The sequence below is a fragment of the Carassius carassius genome, chromosome 42 (assembly GCF_963082965.1).
Source record: "Carassius carassius chromosome 42, fCarCar2.1, whole genome shotgun sequence".
Lineage (NCBI taxonomy): Eukaryota > Metazoa > Chordata > Actinopteri > Cypriniformes > Cyprinidae > Carassius > Carassius carassius.
The window spans coordinates 19370917-19385240 of NC_081796.1; the positions used below are offsets into that span (position 1 = coordinate 19370917).

A 14324-nucleotide genomic window follows, 5' to 3' on the forward strand; every position below is an offset into this window, starting at 1 on the left:
TGTAATGATGCGATTCACTTTATAGCTGCTTAGCTTGGTTTATAGTTTATACCCCCGGTTTCACAGACAAGATTTAAGGCTAGTCCCAGACTAAAATGCATGTCTGCGCTGTTTCAACTGAAATTAACTTGCACTGACATTTCTTAAAATATGTCAGTGCCATTGAGTTGTCTCAAGATGCATACCACATGTTTATTTTTTCTAAGGCATGTTTAGAAAAGCTATGAATGTCCTAGTTGAACAATGGCCTAATCCTGTCTTAAAGTCTGCATGAAATGTACAACCCGAATTCCGGAAAAGTTGGGACGTTTTTTAAATTTTAATAAAATGAAAACTAAAGGAATTTCAAATCACATGAGCCAATTTTTTATTCACAATAGAACATAGATAACAAATGTTTAAACTGAGAAATTTTACACTTTTATCCACTTAATTAGCTCATTTGAAATTTAATGCCTGCTTCAGGTCTCAAAAAAGTTGGCACGGGGGCAACAAATGGCTAAAAAAGCAAGCAGTTTTGAAAAATTCAGCTGGGAGAACATCTAGTGATTAATTAAGTTAATTGATATCAGGTCTGTAACATGATTAGCTATAAAAGCTTTGTCTTAGAGAAGCAGAGTCTCTCAGAAGTAAAGATGGACAGAGGCTTTCCAATCTGTGAAAGACTGCGTAAAAAAATTGTGGAAAACTTTAAAAACAATGTTCCTCAACGTCAAATTGCAAAGGCTTTGCAAATCTCATCATCTACAGTGCATAACATCATCAAAAGATTCAGAGAAACTGGAGAAATCTCTGTGCGTAAGTGACAAGGCCGGAGACCTTTATTGGATGCCCGTGGTCTTCGGGCTCTCAGACGACACTGCATCACTCAACGGCATGATTGTGTCAATGACATTACTAAATGGGCCCAGGAATACTTTCAGAAACCACTGTCGGTAAACACAATCCGCCGTGCCATCAGCAGATGCCAACTAAAGCTCTATCATGCAAAAAGGAAGCCATATGTGAACATGGTCCAGAAGCGCCGTCGTGTCCTGTGGGCCAAGGCTCATTTAAAATGGACTATTTCAAAGTGGAATAGTGTTTTATGGTCAGACGAGTCCAAATTTGACATTCTTGTTGGAAATCACGGACGCCGTGTCCTCCGGGCTAAAGAGGAGGGAGACCTTCCAGCATGTTATCAGCGTTCAGTTCAAAAGCCAGCATCTCTGATGGTATGGGGGTGCATAAGTGCATACGGTATGGGCAGCTTGCATGTTTTGGAAGGCTCTGTGAATGCTGAAAGGTATATAAAGGTTTTAGAGCAACATATGCTTCCCTCCAAACAACGTCTATTTCAGGGAAGGCCTTGTTTATTTCAGCAGGACAATGCAAAACCACATACTGCAGCTATAACAACAGCATGGCTTCATCGTAGAAGAGTCCGGGTGCTAACCTGGCCTGCCTGCAGTCCAGATCTTTCACCTATAGAGAACATTTGGCGCATCATTAAACGAAAAATACGTCAAAGACGGCCACGAACTCTTCAGCAGCTGGAAATCTATATAAGGCAAGAATGGGACCAAATTCCAACAGCAAAACTCAAGCAACTCATAGCCTCAATGCCCAGACGTTTTCAAACTGTTTTGAAAAGAAAAGGAGATGCTACACCATGGTAAACATGCCCCGCCCCAACTATTTTGAGACCTGTAGCAGAAATCAAAATAGAAATGAGCTCATTTTGTGCATAAAATTGTAAACGTTCTCAGTTTAAACATTTGCTATGTTATCTATGTTCTATTGTGAATAAAATATTGGCTCATGTGATTTGAAAGTCTTTTAGTTTTCATTTTATTAAAATTTAAAAAACGTCCTAACTTTTTCGGAATTCGGGTTGTACTTATTTCATTAGTCTTGATTAATCCATGCCATTAGTCCATTAGTCTTAAATTAATCCGCTGAAATCTTTTTTTTGTTTTGTTAATCTTTAATCAAAATCTGAACAATTACTTCCGCTCTGTAATGGCATTCCTTCTCTGATGACGAAAGTTTGAATATCCCATACTTTCAGGTTGCTATGAGTGTGCAACAGAGAGGAGGAATGTAAAAATAAAACCCCACCCTCTATTCAATATTCAGTTTCAGATGGAAATCCGTCACTACACTAAAATAAAGTCGGCAGCAACTTCCGGACATTAATCTAAGCCCTGTCTGTGAAACTAGGCCTCAGTGTTTTAATAAAGACTTTAAAAAATGAATGGGAAAAAATACTTCCGTAAGCAACAAGTGATGAAAGAGAATCTCCTAAGCAACACAGTTTCCTCTGGGCAATCAAAGATCTTTTTTTTTTTAAAGAGTTTCAGAAATTCTCGTTCTCACCTTCCACTGACACATCCACATAATTCTCATCATTAGTTTTGTCAGTGGCAGCGTAGCACTTGTATCTGCCTTTGTCTTGGAGTGTGATATTTCTTATGAAGAGTGATACATTTCCATTTTTAATTTCAGATTCCGACAACAGGGATGTTCTTCCCTTGTAGTCCGGGTGCTGATGGTCCAGCTGGTCCTGATTGTGGTAGAATGAATGGACTGGAATTTTATCCTTGTACCAATGTATGATATCAAGTTTGGTGGAAGTGCAAGGTAACATACATTCCTCAGAATAGATACAGGTGACATGAGTGTCTGTAAAACACAGAGGGTCATATTAAGACTACATAGAGATGGGTCTACTGTATATACTGTATTCATCCAGCATTCACACTTCCCTGTGCCGTCATGTGTGTTTTAAGTTATTTTATGAAAATGAAATCACAAATAAAATGACCTCCATGTCTGAGGCCATTGAGAAATGTGCGTAAACAGCTTTTGCAGAATACCTTTGGGCTTAATAGAACACGTGATTCCAACAAGTCTGCAATCATTTACTTGTGTATCAAAGGTCAAATCTGAGTAAAGGAGTTTAACTTCAGTTGATTGTGGTTTAAATAATCAAAACTGATACTAACACGTACTGTTCTTAAAAATAAAAGTGGAATAAAAGTAAATAATTATTTTTATTATTTTATACACACACACACACACACACACACACACACACGGACAGACAGACATAAAATAAATGGTATATATAAACATTATTTATATATACTCATATATGTATTCATACAGTAAATATTATTAAATCTGAGAAAACAATTCTATTGAACTATTATAGTAATCTCCACAAGAAACACACACACACACACACACACACACACACACACACACACACACACACACACACACACACACACACACACACACACACACACACACACACACACACACACACACACTGTTATATACAGTTAAATAAACATGTTCACAATAAAAGTTTCATAGTAATCATTTAATTACCCACATAATTTGTGACTGTCTTTTCGTTTAAATAGAGACCGAGGTGCTAATGTGACTGAAGGAGCCAGTCTGTTTCTGAGCTTGAGTTAATGAGGCACATATCAGACGTGTAAATAAATGTCAGTAGATATTTTGATTTCTTACCTCCTAAGGTTAAAGGCAGAATCCATAGCAAGAAAAAAAGCTTCATAGTCGCATAGTTTAAAACTAAATGAAGGTAATAAGTCATTCTACCAACTATTTTCTGTTTTGATTCCTTTTCACTGCAAATCGCAACCCTACGTTGAGATTAATAGGAGTTGCCACACTGGTTTTAGAACCCTCCCACAAACTATTACACTGATGAATTTCAGTGTGCAAAATATACATGTTATATTTTATCAATGGCAGTCAATCACAGAAACAAACTACCAATTTATTATATGAAAATACAGATTTTTATGGTACAATCACACTGTATGATATTGAGTTTGACAGGTGTTTGTGAGATGACGTCACACCACACCTAAATTGTGCAAAAGACATCCAAGTCATGATTATAAATGATGTGCTGCCTCCAACTGGTTATAGAGACCTGACAGGAGTGATATGTAATTCTTTTACATTGACAGGTGTATAGAACCATTATTTACTTTTACTTGTTATTAATTAATTCTGATTGAAAACAGAACTTTTGAGGTTTTAGGACACAAGAAACTTTTTAATAGCAGATCATGTTAAATAAAATATTAAGATAGAGCTGGGAAGTGGTAGATGTACATCAACTGTATAGACTTTTTTTTTTTGCCAATATTGCTTCTGATTTGATCTTCAGCTTTGAATTATTATATAGATTAAACAGCTTCAATATTTGACCACTGTGTATAACAATACAATGACAGTGAGAAATTTTAATTTCTGTCAGAAATGTAAAGGCATGTAAACTTAATCAGTATTATTGATAGGTCGAATAGAACAAAGATACACAAACATTAACGCATTTAGTCACGTTTGCTCCCATTTATTTTTGATCACAGTGCTTCGCTACACAGTATACATACTTTTAGTCTAAAATTGCACACATTTGAAGAAATATGTATTCACATGTTTACCTCATATTTCTTAGATTATGCTATCACAATTTCTTAATGACCGCAGAGATTCTTTGCAGATCCATCAGTTAGTGTTGTGTGTTCATAATTCTAGCAAATCTTTTAAAAAATACTTTTATTTTTAGTATTTTAAATGGTCTGTTGGTGGAGCAGCATTACCAGGAGGATATTTTTTATATATCCATTTTATATATCCATATATTATATATCCATTTACATTCACATTTATTCATTTAGCGACTTACAAATGAGGACAGTGGAAGCAATCAAAAACAACAAAAAGAGCAAGATCTGCCTTCATCTTGTAGCCTGATGTTTCATAACATAATATGACCTCTATGAGGCCATTGAGAAATGTGCTGAACCCGTTTTTGCAAAATACCTTCGGGTTTAAATAGTGATTCCAACAAGTCTGCAATCATTTACTTGTGTATCAAAGGTCAAATCTGAGTAAAAGTATACAGATGTGTTTACCTTCAGCTGACAGTGGTTTAAATAGTCAAAATTTTTACTAATTCATAATGTTCTTGATGCAGATATTATTATGCAATTTCAAAATTTTGACATGATAATAATTTTGAGAACAGAAACCATTATATGGATCTCTGTAAGAAACACAAAAAAGTTTAAATATTCACATTAGTGGATTTATTAGCAACTGCTACCAGACACAAACATCACCACACACACAGATTGGTTGCATCTCTGTGGCCTCTAAGTAGACACAATTTTTGCACATATATATTAAGTATAAGTGTATGTATTCTAAATATTGATTGACTTATGATTCTGGTAATACATACTGTGACGAGTGGGGCGGGGCCGAGGGACATGGGAGCGAGGCCGGTGGAGTGATTGGAGATGAGCTACACCTGTTCGACCCACCGGTCTCGAGGCCCACGGAGGAGATGGAAGGATATAAAACTGGAGCGACGACAGTGAAGGACGAGAGAGGACCAGGCCTGGGCGTTATTTTAGGTTTTGGTTTCATTTTGTGCGCACCAGTCGTCCGTCAGGGGCTGGTGCGCTGTTTTGTTTATTTTGTCATTAAAGTTTCATTGTGATTGTCCGCCGGTTCCCGCCTCCTTCTTGCCGAAGATTACAAAGGTTGTAATTCATTACACATACCTTTACATTTTATAATTCCTATTAATGCTACGACTGCAGTGACTGCAATGCCTGTGATCACAGCAGCAGGAATTTACCACTTGGTGGAGCTCTCAGCCTTTTGTTTTTCCACACAGTTTGGGTGGTCATTGGAATATGAGGAAAATAAGTTTGTTAGCTGAAAAATAAAACAAATGCCTTTAAGAAAGTTGATAAAATTACTGAAACTTCAATGATACAATCAAAATTGTAAAAGTTAAATGAGTTGAAATGAATTGAAACTGATTTTAATTAAATAATCCGTTGCCAAATATTATGGTTCTTTAGTATGGCCATTTACGATTGTCAATGAACTGATATAAATTAGACACCAATTCTGATTTGAGAAGACACCAATTCTGATTTCCCAAAAGTAAGATAGTAACGAATTGCAGAAAGTGTTTTCGATTTCAGAGCCAAACTATATGCTTCAAAAGGAAATCATTTTTAAATTAAGAAATGTTTGCGCAAAGTGGTGGTTTACAGGGTATAACATGCTCTCACCAGGCTTAACTGTGATGTTGACTCTTCTATGGTCCTCAAGTTTGGTCTGTGTGATGTCGACTCTTCTATGGTGACTCTTCTATGATCCTCAAGTTTGGTCTGTGAGATGTCGAATCTTCTATGGTCCTCAAGTTTGGTCTGTGAGATGTCGAATCTTCTATGGTCCTCAAGTTTGGTCTGTGTGATGTCGACTCTTCTATGGTGACTCTTCTATGATCCTCAAGTTTGGTCTGTGAGATGTCGAATCTTCTATGATCCTCAAGTTTGGTCTGTGAGATGTCGAATCTTCTATGGTCCTCAAGTTTGGTCTGTGAGATGTCGAATCTTCTATGATCCTCAAGTTTGGTCTGTGAGATGTCGAATCTTCTATGATCCTCAAGTTTGGTCTGTGAGATGTCGAATCTTCTATGGTCCTCAAGTTTGGTCTGTGAGATGTCGACTCTTCTATGGTCCTCAAGTTTGGTCTGTTGGATGTTTACTCTTCTATGGTCCTCAAGTTTGGTCTGGGAGATGTCGACTATGGTGACTCTTCTATGGTCCTTAAGTTTGGTCTGTGAGATGTCGACTATGGTGACTCTTCTATGGTCCTCAAGTTTGGTCTGTGTGATGTCGACTCTTCTATGGTCCTCAAGTTTGGTCTGTGTGATGTCGACTCTTCTATGGTCCTCAAGTTTAGTCTGTGTGATGTCGACTCTTCTATGGTCCTAAAGTTTGGTCTGTGAGATGTCGACTCTTCTATGGTCCTCAAGTTTGGTCTGTGAGATGTTGACTCTTCTATGGTCCTCAAGTTTGGTCTGTGTGATGTCGACTCTTCTATGGTCCTCAAGTTTGGTCTGTGTGATGTCGACTCTTCTATGGTCCTCAGATTTGGTCTGTGAGATGTCGACTCTTCTTTGGTCCTCAAGTTTGGTCTGTGAGATGTCGAATCTTCTATTGTCCTCGAGTTTGGTCTGTGAGATGTCGACTCTTCTATGGTCCTCAAGTTTGGTCTGTGAGATGTTTACTCTTCTATGGTCCTCAAGTTTGGTCTGTGTGATGTCGACTCTTCTATGGTCCTCAAGTTTGGTCTGTGTGATGTCAACTCTTCTATGGTCCTCAAGTTTGGTCTGTGAGATGTTTACTCTTCTATGGTCCTCAAGTTTGGTCTGTGAGATGTCGACTATGGTGACTCTTCTACACTCAAATAAATGACTCTTTAAACTTACTTAATTTAATTATGGACAGTGGTTCCAAACAACCAATTTGTGTTTTGATAACATTAATGGAATTTTTTGAATCTATGCAAACTCCTTGTGCTGTGACAACACAATTGAATGAGGTAGAATCTATGTGAAATAGTAATGTCCAACCAAATCAATTTATTCACTTTGCTTCAACTTAAACCGGTTAACTGAACATGTTTTGGTTTATTACAATCTAGCCAAATTTGTTTCACTCTATCAACATATGGAGGTTTGTTTCAAATTACTCATTTCAATTATGGACAGTGGTTCCACACAATTAGTTCTAGTTACTTTAACTAAATATTTTCTATTGAAAGTTACCCCCTTCAACAAAGCATTTTTTGTGTGATTTGTCTTGTAATGAGTCAAAAGACAAGATGTCACAAATGATCAAAGTGTATTTGTTAAACAAGCAATAAATAATTACACACAGTTAAATACAGTTGAAACCATGGTACAAAATTACACAAAATAGCAGAAATATCAAACTACTCATTTTCTAATTGGCATTCATGGGTTACCAATCAAACCTTATTCCAGGAACAGGATCTGGCTCCAGAAATAACTTCTTCAGTATTCCAAATGTGTACCTGAGTTCAGGAGGGTTGCTCAAGTTCAGTCCATATATCAGTCCCAGCAACATGGTTTTGCAGACTGTAAACTGCTATAGGTCCTGAAGAACTTTATCCTTTAAAACTACAACTCCGTCTTCAATGATGCAGCTTCAAATAGATTCCCACGAGTCTTCTGGATCACCTCCTGATTGCTGCCAACATCTGTATCCTAGACGTATTTAAAAGGATGGAGAACTCAAATTGTTGTGTATTAACTTTAACAAATAATTTATTAACCTTGAAAAAAAAAATCACCATATACTCCATACTGCTAGGGTCTTCATTGGATACTTCAATTTCATTAGTCTGAAGATGAAAACAACAAAATTTAGCCTTTGTTTTTTTTTCTAAAATTACATAGAAAAAAAAAGTCAGTCATTCATCTTCTTATGGGAAATACAGGCAAGCAGTAAAGATGGGATTCTAACAAAAATTACAGTGGAAAATGGTACACACATCTGGACCCTGTACGGTAAGCAACAGAACTGGAATGTTCCCAGACCCAGAATCATAGTAAAGACATCAGTAAAACAGTCATGTGACATCAGTGGTTCAACCATAATTTTACAAAGCTACAAGACTACTTTTTTGTGCAAACAAAACCAAAACAGCAACTTTATTCAACAATTCTTCTCCAAATCGCATCTTCCACCATTATCAACAGCACGTAAATAATTAATGCGCATGGTGCTGCTGACCTAGAACACGCTTGCACTGAGCCTTGATTACACGCAGAAGAAAGCAATGTTCATGCCTCTTGTTACTCTCCATAATGGCGTCATATGTGATTTGGAGAAGAATTGTTGAATAAAATCGCTATTTTTGTTTTCTTTGCACAAAAATTTTTTCTTGTAGCTTTGTAAAAGTGTGGTTGAAGCATTGATGTCACATGAACTGTTTTACTGATGTCCTTACTATGACTCTGGGAACATTTCAGTTGCATTGCAGGCTTTATGGAGGTTCAGAAATCTCTTGCATTTTCATAAAAATATTAGGGATGCATCGGTTGACCCGCCATCAATCGGAAACCGGGCGGTTTTTGCTTAAAATGCGCAATTGGTAATCGGCCGGTCTTTGGCCTTTTTTTCGGCCAATTTTTCCGGAAGTGCGTCCGCGTGCTCAGACTACATCTACATGAGGGTGAGTAATTAATGACATGTTTATTTTTGGGTGACCTAGCCATTTAAACACACCTGAACCAGCTAATCAAGGTTCTTGGGAATTTTAAAACAAAAAAGTCTTACTAGAAGTTCCAGGCAGGTGTGTTAGAGCTAAACTCCACAGAACACTGGCTTTCCTTGAGCAGGTCTGGACACACCTGCCTTGCATCAAAATGAATTGTTTTTGGGAGGCAAATGCATTCATAATCTGTCAGTTTATAGTAATACCACATATTTGGTATTTATTGTATTAATAAACCTAATCTTATTCTATCTGTCTTTTTTTGTCAATTTCCAATGGCCAGTGAGAGAATAATGTTTTAATACAAGGTTGTGTTGAGTGCAGTTGTTCTCATCTGTGTAGTGGGCACCAAGAGGGTTTCAGTATTTGTCCAAGCACTCTTCTTCAGTATGCAAACATCTTCAAGTTTTGCAGTGCGGATCCATTTGGGCAAAGATTGTTGATTCTAATGGGCCTATGGTAGTTGTGTATGTCTCAAATTCTGCACAAATCTGTAAACACATAAAGTGCAATGTGTTACAAAAAAAAAAAGGTTTAACAGCAAAAACCAATTCAATTATCAAAATTATCATTCCAAAAGGGAGGACCTGATTACATATCTGGAGCATTTGTATAATGTGAACAGCTCAGCGTAGTGTCCAGTTTAAAGTCATTGTATGACCACACCGCCATGTTCATAAACAAAGCTTCAAATACTTTCACTGTGCCGAGCCAGGGCTCTCCAAACTCGGTCGACATTTCATGGTTAGACATTTATTGATTATTTAGCTTTTGCAATTAGTTAAAATATACATATTCTAACAAATAAAGGTAATTACTTCTGCTTTTGAAAGTCATTATGTATTACTAGTATACAATTAATTTATAATTAACAAAATGAGATAAGAAACTCCTATTCGCCATTTGATTAGCTATAGGAGGAAGTAGCTGAATGACAAATCATTCTGCCTCTTAACATCTCTTATTGTAAGCCATATGTATAATAAAAGTTAAGGTAAGTGATAGGACATTTTATTTTTGGATAAACATTTTACTAATAAATACAATCTCTCTTAAAAAACCTTATTGGGTTATGATATTTAAAACAGTTTGGTTTGATCTAGCGCAGAACTAAAAACTTTAATGAAATATTTACCCCAATTATAAAATAATTTTATGATTAGCTAGCTCCACACTGGAGAGCTGCTTTACAACAGGAAATCAAGTTATAATTCTAGCGACACTGACTCTATATTTCCATGTTTAATATTGAAAAGCTATCTATTGCCTAAGGACTGTTATATAAATAAACGTGACTGGACTTTTCTTTACTGGAGTGCCTGGAGAACCTCAGATTTCATGCAAACATCCACATCGTTGTAATCAAATATGTTCTTAAGAGCAGCTTTTACATCGCGGTCAGTTTTTGTTGAGTTTATGCAGTTATTGAGAGGAAGGCGTGCAGTATATATTTACATATTCATCCAAGGTTCGGATCAGCTCGGTTTGCTCCATAGACAGTAAAAGAAATGGACACAGCAACCCCATTGGAACTCAATTGAGACAAGTGAAGCCCATTTTTAGCGTTTTTTAGCACTTCCGTTTCTAACTCGCAGACTCAAACTAAGCTTGATGACGTCAGCAACCTGTCTGACAGATGTAAATCTTCTAATGTTAGTAGCTGTGCGTGAAAACTGCCATCGTTAATCTTGCAGAGACGGCGAGCTTGAGCAGGGAGTTCTTTGGCGTGAGTGAGCAGGAGTTAAGTATTCTGATTAATTATTTTGTATAGTATTTTAAAATGTAACGCCAGTACGCCATATTAAGTTAATTGCCTGCGAGCTTCTCCTCCTGTCTGTACGGTAATGCGACAGAGAGTCGAGTGGTTATGACGCAATCGTTAGCCTATTTTTACAAAAACTGTTTCTACGGGGCCATAATGTAACATAGAAGGTAATGGAGCCCTTTATACATTGTCGTGTATCTTTAGAAATAAATAATGGACAAACGGAGTCTTTAAACCCCTCAGATGTAAAGTTATTCGCTGTCAAAGTGACGCCAAAATGAATGGGAGTCAATGGGAATGCTAACACAAGTGAAGTTCTGCTACAAGATGGCGGCACGCGGCCGACTTCAACTTCCGGTCGACTTCCTTGCCGCCTGGTTTGCTCAAACTGAAGTGCTATCTTCTTCTTTTGAATTGAATAAGGAGAGTGTATTATAATCTTGCGCTATAGCGCCACACTGGTCAAACTGCATTATTGCAGGCTTTCACATTAGGTATACGAGATCAAACCACTAACGTTACTCAAAAACATTTGCCAACAATTTTTTTTTTATCGTCGACGTTGTCGATAATGTCGACTAATTGTTTCAGCCCTAGTGTAACGTTATATATATATATACTCAAGTCAATACGTTACAGAGAGTCGTGCGCTTTCACATCTCCCAACCGCTCAAAATCATCTATTAACGGTGCAGTAAACCGATTACACAATACTAAACTGAAAAACAAAAGCACCCCAAAACAGAAACTCTAAGAGAAATTAAAGACTTTGACTTAACACAAGAAAAACTTTAGATTTTTTTACCTGACTGGTATACCTCTTGCTCTCCTTCGCGCTGTCATCAAATGCATTGGAAATCGTCACTTCCGGTTTTTTTTTTAATTATGAAATTAAACACTTAACGTTAGTTTAACGATTGATAATTAAGTAAAATTGAAAATGAAACAGTTTAAGTTGATTAAGCACAATACAATTGTATTTTGGCGGAAAACTAAATATATTTGTGTTGTTGAAAGTGAAAAAAAGTGAAAGTGACGTGACATTCGGCCAAGTATGGTGACCCATACTCAGAATTTGTGCTCTGCATTTAACCCATCCGAAGTGCACACACACAGAGCAGTGAACACACACACACACACTGTGAACACGCACCCGGAGCAGTGGGCAGCCATTTATGCTGCGGCGCCCGGGGAGCAGTTGGGGGTTCGGTGCCTTGCTCAAGGGCACCTAAGTCGTGGTATTGAAGGTGGTGAGAGAACTGTACATGCACTCCCCCCACCCACAATTCCTGCCGGCCCGAGACTCGAACCCACAACCCTTCGATTGTGAGTCCGATTCTCTAACCACCAGGCCACGACTTCCCCTTGTTTTAACAAAACATATCTGTGTGAAACGAACAGTGCCACAAATCAATTTTTTTGAGTGTATGGTCCTCAAGTTTGGTCTGTGAGATGTCGACTCTTCTATGGTCCTCAAGTTTGGTCTGTGAGATGTCGACTCTTCTATGGTCCTCAAGTTTGGTCTGTGAGATGTTTACTCTTCTATGGTCCTTAAGTTTGGTCTGTGAGATGTTGACTATTCTATGGTCCTCAAGTTTGGTCTGTGTGATGTCGACAACATCAAACACTGTAGCGTTATTGAGGGCTACGTTACTCCGCCCCGCTCACAGACAGCACCGTGCTCGGAGAGACATGTCCTGGAGCTGGCCAGAACAGTGAATAACATTTGTTCGGAAGCATGGTTTGATGCAGACAATAGCCAGGTTTCCATCCAACTCATTTACATTTAGGGATGTCAATATTCGATAATTTCCATGATCGATCGTCGTTTAACGATCAATTAATAACGTTAATGCTCTCAAAATGCATCTGCAGCGGTATTATTATTATAATGTGCATAAGCCATTTGGGAAAAAAAGCTTTCTCACCCGAATTAAAGGGGTTTTAGTCTGAATAAAATGCTAGTAGCAGGACTGTAAAATATACGGAAGTTCTAAGCGGGCATGCATTATAATTTTTTTCCTTCTTGTTTTCTCATTATAACGACTTAATTTTATATTAAGTTCTTTCTCCTTATAACGACTTGATTTTCTTGTTATCTTGACATAACCAAAGTCGTTTTCTCGTTATAACGACTTAATTTCTCTAAGAAGTTACAAAACTGCGCCAGCAGGTGGCACTAACTGATGGGGTGTACACTGTACAGTACACTGTTCACTTTACTGTACGTGGACCTTCCTCATGATCAGGGGCGAAAATTTCATCTAAATGTTGGGGGGGGGGGGCGACAATAAACATAACATTTCTCACGAGCAAGTTTTGAAGGGGACACCACAAAATTGTACTTAAGGATATGTGTACAGAGAGGAAAGCCTACTACTCACTTACTTACTTTGCCTTCCTTTGTTCAAAAAGTGGATTCATTCAGTTAGGAAACATCTCCTCAGTGTGTTTCTAAAAGACGCAATAACTGTTACTGCTGTTGCTTAGTTTTCAACTTTTTTCGTTGGTGAAATAGAGCTAAAACAGGCAATATGGTGTCTAAAATGCACTTAATATTAACTTCTTGTTTATAAAATTTTTATAAAAATCAAAATCACATTTGTTATGCTTATATCTGGAGAACAACTGCACTCTTAGTATGATGTTATATTAGATTAACTATATTAAATGAAATAAATGGCTCGTGGATTTTAAAATAGATGATGTTACTTTTCTCAGCCCTCCTCAGGGCTGAAAGTGAACACTCGATGCTGATTGGTTCCCCTGCCCCCCCCCTTCTGTTTCACTTAGCGGTTGTAATTACATCAGCAGATTTGGCACATTCGCGATAGAAAAGCGGAGCTTTCATGTAATGGTATTACAACTGTGAAATTACAAACAAAAATATACACTTTCTGAGACATGAACTGAAACGAATAGTAAATTTTATTTACATTAAATCTTCCTCATTTTCACCTCAAAATTTGGGGGAAACTGTGCCTCCCCTGCCTCACCCGACGAGCCGCCATTGAAACCGACTAAATCATAGTGAACGCAGGAAAATCTAAATGCGCACCCGCACTAGTCTATTCTAACCATAGACAGTAAAAGAAATGGACACAGCGACCCCATTGTAACTCAATTGAGACAAGTGAAGCCCATTTTTTGTGATTTTTAGCACTTCCGTTTCTGACGTGCAGACTCAAACTAAGCTTGATGACGTCAGCAATCTGTCTGACATATGTAAATCTTCTAGTAGCTGTGCGTGCAAACTGCCATCGTTAATCTTGCAGAGACGGCGATCTTGAGCGGGGAGTTCTTTGGCATGAGTGAGCAGGAGTAAGTATTCTGATTCATTATTTTGTATAGTATTTTAAAATGTAACGCCAGGGCTTGAATCTATGGGCTTCTCTCTTGACGTCTCCCCGATTGCCTGCGA

General features: G+C 37.7%; 1 long non-coding RNA gene across 1 annotated transcript; it reads right to left on the minus strand.

The window, feature by feature from the left end:
- Positions 1-7722: 7722 nt before the first annotated feature.
- LOC132124190 (uncharacterized) lies at positions 7723-8296 on the minus strand. The gene is made up of 2 exons (XR_009426727.1): positions 8212-8296; positions 7723-8125 (listed from the first exon to the last, which is right to left on the minus strand). It is a non-coding gene; the product is annotated as an uncharacterized LOC132124190 (long non-coding RNA).
- Positions 8297-14324: the final 6028 nt, after the last annotated feature.